A 12,509-nucleotide genomic window follows, 5' to 3' on the forward strand; every position below is an offset into this window, starting at 1 on the left:
TACACTATTTTTCTGGTTTCTTTAGGTAGACAACCCTAAAAGTAATCTCATTTATAAAGTTTTCAAGTAATTTTTGAAAATAAAATATTAATCTAAGTATTTTAGGGTTGTCTATTAATCTTCATTTGTTTTCTTCAAAATGTATTATTAAGATCAAGAGAATTAGAATGGAGGGATAGGTGGGTACTATTTAGTATGCAGATCTGGGACACATTCCAGACTTACCAAATCAGAATATTTGTGTTAGTGTCCAGGGATGTCAATGTCCTCTAAGATCAACAGTTGACTTCAACTCACACTATTTTGAGAACCACTACTGTCGAAGGCACAGAACCTAAGAAAAAAATGTTGCTTGGATTTCTCATTCTAACTCCAGACCTAATGCCAACATTTAAAGCAGATGCAATGGGTTTAAGAAGATTGTCAAGAGCAAATTTAAATTAAAAATAAAAATTAATGGAAAACCTTAAAAGGTAGAGACAGCTCTCTCTTGTACCTTTTTGAGAAGTTGCCAGTGGTTTTTAGTACAAGTAAGTGAGGGAGGGATCTCTTTTTATCCCAGTGACTGTTCCTAGAATCCTTGTTGCATTACCACTTGTCATGTAGCAAATTAGTCCCCTTAAAACATGAGCCTCTCTGAGGAGAAGGCTCCAGTATACTACATTCTCAGGGTGGACCTGGATAGGGCAAAACTGAGTATGTACAGGTCCAAAGTTCTCACAATCTTCATTTACTGGCTCATATTAACTATGTTACTTTGCTGGCCAATTAGTAAGATTCAATACTATTTGCAATTGCACATTATTCACAATAGTAAAAACATGGAATCAACCTAAAGGCCCATCAGTGATAAACTAGATAAAGAAAAACTGGTACATATACACAGTGCAATACTATACAGCATAAAAAAGAACAGATCATGTCCTTTGTAATGACATGGATGGAGCTGGAGGTCATTATACTTAGCTAACTAACACAGGAACTGAAAACCAAATACCTCATGTTCTCACTTATAAGTGGGACATAAGTGATGAGAACATATGGACACATCATAGAGGGGAAGAAAACACACAGGGGTCTTTTGGAGGGGATAGGTCGAAAGGAAGGAGAGAATCAGGAAAAATAACTAATGGCTGCTAGGCTTAACACATAGCTGATGAAATAATTTGTACAACAAACCCCCAAGACACAAGTTTACCGATGCAACAAACCTGCGTATGTACCCCTGAACTTAAAATAAAAGCTAAAAATAAAAAGATCCAGGAATGTTCTATGGATTTTGTTTGCCATGTTGTAGTTTATTTTCTTCCCAACATCAGCTTCTAGCTATAATGACACTGCTTTCTGTTTATGCAATGCTTGACACAGCTTTACAAAGTGCTATATTGTACATTGATCACATGTGAGATTCAGAGAAATAGTATGAGGAAGACTGGGTGTATATATAATTCACAATTAACTTGAGTCAAAACTGAAGCTAAAACTGGTAAATAACTTAGGAAAGTGGCTTGAGTGTTGCAGACTCTAGATTAATACTAAGGGCTTTTGATTCTGTGATGTTTTCTCTATTAATCTAGGTAAGCAACACACTATTAGGTAACATAATATTTGCCTACAGCTTATGTATTTGTAAACAAGATATATCTAACTTTACTCATTTACCTCACTTCTTCCACTAAAATATGAGCTCCAAGATAGCTGTTTTTTTCCTTTGCTTTGTTTATTCCTTCATGTTCAGTAAATAAATCTGTGAATGCCAAGTAGTAGGTATTAAACAAAGTTTGAAAGCAAATGGCCCTCTAAACAATCATCTTTATCTTTAATTTGTGTTACTGAAAGAAACGTGAATTTTTTTCTAAGAATACACTAAATTAATTTGATGATTAATGTCTTCCTAATGTAAGTTAAAAATGTCATACATTTATATTTCTTTAAATAGTTGTATTGTTTTCCTCCTCAGGTTTCGCATCGGTCATCTATGGAAAACAACCTGGATGGTATTCCAGATATGTTCTAAGTTCTAACAATTTGTGACTTAAGGAGTAATTAATTTCAAACAAAATAATATATAAATGTTTAATCTTGATTATTACCAGCAGGATTCTTGAATACCATAGTTAGAGAAGCTGAAGCAATACAAAAATGATTGAAAAATATGAAAAGAAGTCTATAAGGTTTCCACACAAGAGAAATGTTTCAGTTTATTGGAAAATATTTTATTTTTCTTAAGTCAAAGTACTTTCCAGTAATGTTGCTTTCTATGTTTTGTTGTTGCTGTTGGTTTTGGTCTCTTGCATTTAAGATTATGTTTGCAAACAATTACATCAGTTCATGGGAAACGTAGTTTAGAGACCTGACAGCCTTCTGTGAACCAAAACCATGTGCACACAGAACAAGTCAACAACAGTCAAATGTATATCAACATTTAAGAACGTAGCATATGTAGCAGATAAATCTAAAACTACTGTTCCAAACTACCACTCCAGTCAATATATATCAAACATACAAATCAAACATATTATCTATCATGTACTTGGATGGCTTTGGCATTTCTTATTTCCCCTTTTCTTGCGGAAAGTATACATTACTGTGACTAAAATCATTGCTTTGGAAATTCAATGGTTGCCAAGTAACTGAAAATGTAAATTTGAGTTATTAGTCTACAAATTAAAGGCAGAGTACTTTTAACCTGATTTGATCTTTATCACTTCTCTGGAGAGGTGGACAGATTTCAAACAATATATCTAGAAAAAAACAGGAAATAGTGAAAACATTATATTTGTGTAACACTGTGGCTTATCTAACAATGATATCTAATATATTAATTTGAAAGAGTTCACTTTTGTCTATATGTGTGTGATGTGCATGTGCAGGTGTGCATATTTGTGTGTGTGTGCTTAATGCAGCTTACTTCCCTATGATTCTTTGGATCTTTTAAGGAATGAAGATTTGCTTTTTCTACCAATATGCCGGTCTTCATTTATGTAACACTAGCAAATAAACTTCAAGCTTAAATAAGTTGAGAGACACTGCCATTAAGGTTGGATAAAAGATTTCTAAATATCAGCGTGTAGATTTCCATTTGCCAGTTGTAATTGGACACCTTTCTTAATGGGGCTTAATAAAGCTCAGTTTTTTGCCCAGTGTTCCCTATGCTTTGTTGATGCCACACTTCAGTAAGAGCTGTACAGGTGTATCTTAGAAAAGTCTTGGATTCATTCCAGGCATGTAGAGACCTTTGGCTGTGAAAAAAGATCTTTTAGCCACTTTGCATTTCTTAGGACAAAGTATAAGCATGCAAATGCCTACAGGTGCCAGGTAATTTTCATAAATTTTTGGTCAAACAGGAGAAAACATTATGTGAAAGGGGTTCTGTTCTGCTCTATCTATATTTATGTACCAATATATCCATAGATCCGTGTTTATTTCTATGTCTACATTCACATTTATGTCTATATGTCTGTCTCTACTTCTTTATCAGTTTGTTCATCTATTTACCTCTATCTGTCTATCTATCTACATATCTATCTATTTATCTAATCTTAGACTTGCAAACCTATGAATCAGACCCAGACCACCCAGGCCTAGAATCACAAAGTTACTTTGCTGCAGAGCTGCAGAGAACTGAGATCTCCTGGTTATTATGGAGCGCTTTTTCCAGTGTGTCCCAAATCACTCAGGAAATATAGAAATCAGTACTGTAAAGCACTTTAACCATTCTCTGTTCTGATGCATAGAAGAACACTGAAGCAAACATTTTGCTGGGTGTTCTGGTGGATAGCTCTGTTATTGGATTAATTAAATAAGAGTTGCTCAATTTATTAAATTTTAGCAACAATGTGACAACCTACATTACATATTATGGTGAATAAAACTATGCTGACAATGCTGAAATAAAGCAATGCTTGGTTGAAAAACATAAAGGTAATTAACCATTTTAACTATTTTGTGAATGTTTGTGTTAGATGGTTGTTCTTTTCAACAGAATCACTTTGTTAAATGAAGAATTGGAGGCCATATGCTACAAAGTGAAGGTGATGTTGGGGAATTATGACATCTTTCCTAAAGAGGAGCCAACTCATATTCTTGTCACTAGGCCCAGCCAGTGGTTTCTGGAGGTACAGTAGCACATATATTTTAAATAAGTAAAACTTGACATTTTAAAGGGGGAAAGACACTTTTACAAAAATCTTTAAATAACATGAAAGAAAGAGTATTAGGAAGGACAAAGAGAGTGTTGATGGAGTATTTTGACCAAGTTTCTTTTAAAGTATTAGAGGAAGTTGCTATATTCTAGATAAAGAAGGAAGGATTAAAGTGCAGTTGTGGCACACTAGTAAATTTGGATGGAAGGTCTTCATTGTTTAAAATGCATGTGTGTTACTGAAGTAGTTAATGGATTCACTTGTGGTTTTCCTCAGTATGATTTTAAACCAAGGTTTCCAAATAAGAACCAGGAAATTGGTTTGAGGTAAAAATGAGACGCACAACAGTCTATTTCTTTTCTTTTTCAAATCTTCTCTTTCAAGCAGGAACATTAAATAATACTTTTCCAATGGAGTTTGAGATACCTCGACAGATGTTTAAAAAATTATCGACTATTCACCTCATGCTTTATTTGCTTATTTAGGTAATAAAATACATAAAATTCAAAGTAACTTTGTACTCATAATTTGTAAAAACTAGTTCCAAAGACAGTGATAGATTCTGGAATCTTTCAACAGTGTTACATGGACAGAGAATAATTAACTGTGAAATGGACACCGTAAAGAGTGTTTAAACCTTAAATGCCTAAAGAAATGCTTTTGGCGCACCTAGAGAATGACATACTTGAGAGAGTATATTGGGTATTTTCACCATCCGTGAGTATTTTTAAATACTTGGTCTTTTGGAAAGAGAAAATTATGGAATTTGGGATCTCAAGTATATCAACATTCCAGCTTTCACCAACATCCTTGATATTTTCACAATTTTTTTTTCACTTTCTGTAGTCTAACCCAGCCAGCTAGAAATGATCCATGTTTTATCCACTTATACAATAAAATTGTACATTTTCCCATCCAGCATATTTATTTTTATTAGAAGAATGTGATATATCTTAAACACTATAAAGTAACATACACACAAAAGATGGAAATTTCAGGGAACCAAGGAAAGAAGAAATAAATTCCAGAATAATTCATATGAATGATATATAATTTAAATTAAAGACAAAGAATTTAAATACATTTTAAAAACTTGCTTTCTGTGCATTTTTACTCAAAGACAACAATACCTTCTCTCTTCTGATCTACTGACTTATTAATGAAGAGGCATTTTTACCTCAGGGGACAATGTATGAATTTTATCCTCTGAATAAAACTATTAGGAATCAATATAACACAGAAGGGAGGACTAGCCATTGGTGGAAACCTTCCAGAAATTAGCCCACCATTTGAAGTGATTTGTAAGTATTTTTCCAAAAATCTCATGAGAAGCATTCTAATCTAGAAGTAACTAAAGTGAAGTCCTTTCATCACCTGTACAGTGAGAGGGTTGGATTAGAAGATCGCCCCTCTCATCCTCAGGAATTATATCATATTCATGCCAAATGCACAGAGAAAGGGAGATGCAGTCTAAAGGCTCAGAAGCCAGTTTAGAAGAGGCAGAGTCACATAAGAGTGAATACTAAAAGGGAATCTGTTGCACTTTGCAGAGTCCGGGCCAATTTTTAGGGAGTGAGTTGTGTGGTAAGGAGCTCAGGCACCAGGGCTTAAAAGGAATGGGGAAATTGAACAGGTCGGCATAGAACAAGACAAATGAGCAGTGACTGAATGGGCCCCAGAGAGGAAGAAGCAAGATTACTGTGGCTACGAAGCAAGTTATGTAACTGTTGGTACAAGCATTATTTGTGACTTGTGTCATAGTGCATGCAAGTGGGGAAGCCCTAGGTTTATCCAATAAGACATACTTGTGGCTTTGGGGTTGGCTTGGCCAAGAGAAGTCTTACAGATGCCTGCAGTGCAGGCTTACACATACTTATCCTTCTTCATTTCCAATTATAACAAAGCATATTGGAATAACATCAGGTAATGAACCATGTGTTCTATGTTTGGTATTTCTTAGCTATTAAATTCTATCACTATTTGTCCTCAAACTTAAACTTTTATCAACCACTCAGTAGTGTTTTGAAACATTAACTCTTCAGATCTCCCATGGCACATGGAAATAATTTGTATAAAGATAATGCATTTTTTTTGCTTATCAATGTGTAGGGATTTTCTTAAAAATAAACGATAGATATATCTTCTAAAACTTCTTTGAAAATTTGTTGGCACTCTTTAGAAAGCCACAGCCACATTTTGATATAGTGAGCTGATTTCAATTTTGATAAAAATATTATAACTTGTAAACATAGGACTACCTCCCATTTGGAAAACTCTTTGGAAACACTTTAGCAGTAGCCAAATAAGCCCGGTGGCTTGATTTTATGTGTGCTATTGTATCAAATACTTTGAACTTCCAACTGTGAAAACTGTATAAACCCGAGGATTATAACTATTTGTATGAGATGATTAATGCGTGCCAGATGCCCCACCATTAACTTTACATGATTTGTCTCATTTAGTCATGAGAACATAATGCCTGATGAATGAAATTGTATTATTCTCATTTTACAGATTTGGAATTGAATTCTAGAGATGCTATGTAACTTGTCCAAAGTCATATTGCTATGAAGTTTTTTCTACGGGATTGAAGACAGTTCGAATTCTGGGCCTGATGTATTATTAGCTTCTGCACGTTCCATTCCCATTATTCTCATGCTCACTAAACTCTACTATTGACATAGAAAAAAAGTTTAAGGAGTGCTTTATTGAAAGACTGTGATGATGGAGGTGTTTATTTTAACAGAGACCTTTATCTTATGATAAAATCCCCTGGAGAGCAGGGATTAGAGGACAGCTAATTTTGCTTTTCCCCCTGACAATTGACTCTGGAAGTCCATATAAAGCACATGCTTCTGAGTTATCCTGTCTAAGAGATGGAAATGGTGGTTACTTACAGAACAATTCCCACCTGTCACTGGTTGGGTGTACCCGTGGTGGATATTAAATCTTGGCATTTCAAGCATGTCTGGCATGTGAACAGAGTGGTCTCTGAATTTAGAGAGCATCATCAGGTACAGTGAGGCAAATATTAGAGTTGGAATTAGCCTGTGTCCACAGTAATTACATAGTAAACGGGATACACTTGGGGCAGCAACACATCACCTACAGTGCTAAAAATGGCCCTTGTAAGGCTGGGCGTGGCGGCCCATGCCTATAATCCCAGCACTTTGGGAGGCTGAGGTGGGTGCTTTGCTTGAGCCCATGAGTTTGAGACCAGCCTGGAAAACATAGTAAGATCCTGTCTCAACAAAAAGTTCAAAAGAAATAAGCCAGGCATAGTGGCATGCTCCTGTAGTTCCAGCTACTTGGAAGGCTAAAGCAGGAGGATAACCTGAGCCTGGGAGGTCGAGGCTGCAGTGAGCTGTGATGGCACCACTGCACTCCAGCCTGGGTGACAGAGCGAGAGCCCGTATCCAAAAAAAACGAAAAAAAAGAAAAAAAAGTCCCTTGCAAATTGAAGAAACCAGCAAGTTAGAGGAGTTCATAGTCCTGAGCTTGTTGCCTTTGCTGTCACAGAGCAAATGAATAAGACATTGCAGCACACTGTCTACCTACCAACCAATAGCATCTTCTGCTTTGCTACATGTACATATTTTGAATTCTTTTCCTTTTTATTTTTTTTACTATGTCTTCAGGCCTACTGCGTCACCATGACCTACCATAATGTGCACAATTCATGTCTGTTGAGAGAAAATGTACCATGATAAAAGTTCATATAATAAGTAAGCATCTTAAAATTCATAGCTAAAAAAGATAATTGATTCATAGACATTAAATGAAAGGATTCAAATTTGCTTTTTTATGATGTAAAGACACACAATAGAAGAAACGACTTTGAATGATTCAATTAAATATGTGATAAAATTAGCTGGTTTGACTCAGATCTTACCCTAGGATGAAGAATGCTGGCCAGCTGAAATGGGAACCAGAAAACTCTTGGGGTATCACTTTATTTCCAAGAAAGGAGAACGCCCTTGTGTATAATTGGGAATTGACTATCTAAGAAAACATTACTATTGCCAAGGTTTCCATTCAGAAGTTAATAGAAGTTATTGAGTGACTGAAAGAGAAGTAACTGGCATTAATAATAACTACCATATGCCAAGAACCCTGCCACACAGTTCACATGCATTCACACATTGGCCCCTATACCCATTAGTTCTATGAAGTTTTTATTTCACATAGTGAAGAAAACCGAAAAAGTTACGTATCTATTCCCAAGGGCATGGAATAAACACTTAGCAGATTAGGTTGCTTGTCGAGAAAAAAGCATGAGAATTTCAGTCTGTTTGACTCTAAAATCCATGCTATTTCTAAAATGCATGCTATTCACTCTTGATTCCTTATAGATCATTATTTCATCCTGAGCTCAGGTGAAAATATGGTATAATATTCAAAACCAAATTTTTCCTTCTAACATACATATAACACACACAGTCACACCTACACACACACCCACATACATACTGTGTAATAAAGTAATATAATATCAGACTCCATTTTTGATTTTCGACTGCTGAAAGCTTTTGAGTCCCATCATTTCCCTTTCCGCCCTGCTTATGTGAAAGCTGATAGGAAATCTTGGGTTCTCCCTCCTTTGGCTGTGGTAGGTTAAACCATGTAAGTCCCAGCCTGAGTAGGGATCCTCTCACCCGAACCCCATCCCCTAACTACTATAGAAACTTCAGAGCTACTCTCCTATCCTCCCTCTCCCAAGCCATTGTTTGCACTGTCGAGAGTCCACCTTGCTCTCCCCAGTGAGCCCCACTGTGTAAGTAATAAACCTTTTCCAACCCTCTTCATGGATCATGTAACATCGTTTGTCTTGGCGTCTGAACCAAATTTTGGGTGGAGGGTCCACTCCCCTGCTACAGGTGACCACAACATTTGGCATAGCAATCAGGATGTCTAGACAGTGGCCATCACCACTGGGGATCTTTCTTCTCTGGCCTTGGCTTCTTAACTGGATCTCCCCCATGCCCTCAAGCTTTTGCTTTGAGTTGTGCTGTTTTGTGCTGCATTTGCTGAGTCCTACTGAGCCTCTTACAGCTTTCACTAACCTGGATATTAGGTTTCAAGAATTAGCACTTAGGGACAGGAGCATGGGATTAGGGCCCTTTTTAAGTGGCCGTAGGTCAAGTGTACTGGCCCAGACTTCCCTGTGTGTTAGACTGATTCTTGTGTTTTGGTGCCAGCGTATTTTGTTACTGTAGCCAGGCTCAAGGTAGCATCTCTTACCCTGTGTGTCTGTTTGTTTCAACTAGGCATTGACAAGAACCCATACTATAGAGTGATCAGGGGAAAGACTGATACTCTGTGGGGTATATAAGTTCATCGGGTGGTTGCTTGTAGAGGAAAAGTATCTATCGTGTGACATGTTGAGGCAACACTTTTTTTTTTTTTTTTTTTTTTTTTTTTTTTTTTTTTTTTTTTTTCTTCAATTGATGCAACTCAGTAATTTTTATTGCAACTGGAAGACAATACATCACAGAAACTTTATGGTAGGTCTGGGGAAAAGTGTTATTTACAATAAATGATGAAATAGTTTGTCTTTGGCAATATGATTACATACGAAGAATGCAAAATGCAGGTATGGATGCCTTCCAAGCAACACCATCAAGTCCCTAGAGTTCGGCTGATCGCGCCTGCCTCCACACTGTTTCTTTAGGTTCACATGAACATAACAGAACATTACGTTCTTTTTCCTTTATGGTTCTCCCTTTCTATTCATGATATTGGCAGTTTCATACAGAAAATACAGAAAAAAAATTGGCTTTTGAAAAATTATTACTCTCGTAAATTAATTTGGCCACGTAGGTCTATTGGCCAGCCAAGGTCAGACGACCCTAAGCATCAATAGTAAACCTCTTGGTCTTCTGATTGCTTTATCACTTTTTTTTTTCTGTAAAACAAAACAAAACTCAGAAATGTTACAGAATCAGAGTATTAAAAAATGTACAAGTGTATATGCTTCCCAGACACACACGGATACATTTTTCCTCCACATTTTCACCATGGCAGTATTAAGTAGTGGTTAACTCTTTGTGTTTTCTCTCTGTCCTACTGGTTATTCTTGAATTAAGCACAGACTCGTCAGCTCGGTTGCTTTATCATGAATAATGTGTGTGACTTTGCAGTTCTTCCACAGTTCAGCAAACAAGTGCTAGCTTCACTGACCAAAAATTAAGGAAGGAAAACACAGTTTTTAAAATGATCCATCTTTTAACAGCCGAAACCGATGTGTCTATGGTGCTGCATCTTGCTGTTGTACTTCTGAAATCAGACCTGTGTGAACGATCATTTCTGACTTAACCGTGAGATGCTCACGAGTACCCTTCCTGTTGTTTTGTTAGCGTTGAAATCAAGACTATTTATTTGGAATATATACAACAGTGTTTTTCCACTGTATTTCATTTGCAAAAGTTGAGAACTGCTTTCTCTACCTTTTGCAAAATAATTGATATTCCATATTGGATTCTCAAAGACTTCGATATGGTGAACCTATTAAACCTAGAAATTGTATTCATCCTTTCATGACTGTGGCCTGAGTTCCCCAGCCCCTCTCCTCCTTTTTTTAGATGAGATTTAGCACACTCTCAGTTATTTAAACATGCAACATTTTCTTGAGTATGTATGTTGAGGCCATCTGAGCTCATAGCTGATTCAGTAACCAGTTTCATGCTGTGTCATTCACACTCACTACTTAATACTGCCATGGTGAGGCAACACTTTTAAAAGCAGATGGCTAACTAGGCACAAATTGCCTTGGTTGCTACCGCTTCCTAATCCTCTGACAAAGATCCTAATTTTTCAGGGTTATAGGGAACACACTCATGACATGCCCATGGAACAACCAAGGAATTAGTTCTAACCTGACTTAAGTACACATCCCTTAAACCCAGAAAGCGTCTATTGCCATGGGAAAGGTTCCTAACTCTGAAGATGCTAATTTGGTTTCTCCCTGAAGTATATTCATAAATGATCAAACAAACCAGCAAAAAAAAAAAAAAAAAGAAAAAGAAAAAAACCCTTAGACACAGGGTGAAGAAAGAAAATCTAAAATAAAGTTTCACAATCTGACTCAATTGAAAATTCAAAATTTACTAAGAAATTTTATGCAATAATACAATAAAATAAGACTGATTGGCTTTTGTGCCTCTACAACATAGGTCCTGAATTAATTTTAATATCTGCCGAAATGCACCAGTTGGTGAACTTTCAAGATCAGAATAACTACTGAGGTGCAAATTCTAGCTAAATTTATGGTCCCACTATATTTAAACAAGGGACCCCTCTATAATCTTTGAAGAATTCCTGGATATAAACTAGATAACAAGAAATATGCCTCACCTTAACCATTGAGCTATTGCCTTTTCAAATTTCCTCACAGTTATAAAACCCATTGCCCTAGAATATACCATAGTGGACATAGAAGCTTCCACTCATTGAATGCGAAATTAAAATTAATTAAGTCTTTGCCATTTACAAACGGCTAGAAAAAATGGAATTCCATGGGCCTTCTCCTTCAAAGTTAAAAATAACCAATAAACACCATTATAAATTTAAAAGGGGCCTTCAAGAATTGAAACCCATTATATAAGACCTATTTAGAGAAGGGAGGTTTGTCCCACTGCTTCTCTCTTTAGCAGTTCAACCTAACTTATTCTTTGACTTAGCAAGAATGAATTCCACCTAATGGGGCATTACTCAGTGCCCTGGTTTTATTCATTAGGGTTGCAATACCCAATAGTCTTGAAATTGCCAGTTTCATCCAATCAACAACTAGCGAATACTTTGTAGTCATAGATTTAACTGATATGTTCTGTTCCTATTTCAACAGTTTCTCAGCCAGTTTGCCTTCACCTCTGAAGAGCCTAATGCACCTTTATCGGCTACACATGGAGTACTGCAACAGCCCTGCCATCACACAAAATGTTTGCAGGCATGTTCTTAATCACATCCAGCTTTCTCCAGGAACATAGTTATGGTATTATAATAATGATCATCTTCCAAGGTGATTTGTTTGACATACTCATTCAAGACATACAAATACAAAGGTGCATGCAGAAAGGAAACAGGCCAGTGCCACACAAATAGTACCAGAGTCCACAACCTCCAAGACTCTACAAATTTCCAAAAATTATTTAGTAAACTAAGATCCAATCTATCCCTAACACTGTCAACAAACGGCCACCCCCATCACGGTGAACAAACAGCACCCACAATTTTTTTTAAAGAAGGCAAACATCTTTTAGGCCTTTTTGGGTTCTGGAGGCAACATATTCTTCAGTTACAAATTTTACTTAGCCTTTTATACTGTTACTGACAAATCAGCCAACCTTGATTGTAGCATCCTACACT

At 36.4% G+C, this 12,509-nt stretch overlaps 1 long non-coding RNA gene across 1 annotated transcript in view; it reads left to right on the top strand.

The window, feature by feature from the left end:
* Positions 1-4,046, top strand: part of LOC134735462 (uncharacterized) — a 41,572-nt gene extending 37,526 nt beyond the window's left edge. Inside the window, exon 3 of the long non-coding RNA XR_010118591.1 lies at positions 3,986-4,046. This is a non-coding gene — a long non-coding RNA (uncharacterized lncRNA). The remainder of the gene's footprint in view (positions 1-3,985) is intronic.
* The last annotated feature ends 8,463 nt before the right edge of the window (positions 4,047-12,509 follow it).

This window comes from Symphalangus syndactylus, chromosome 21, assembly GCF_028878055.3.
Source record: "Symphalangus syndactylus isolate Jambi chromosome 21, NHGRI_mSymSyn1-v2.1_pri, whole genome shotgun sequence".
NCBI classification, from domain to species: domain Eukaryota; kingdom Metazoa; phylum Chordata; class Mammalia; order Primates; family Hylobatidae; genus Symphalangus; species Symphalangus syndactylus.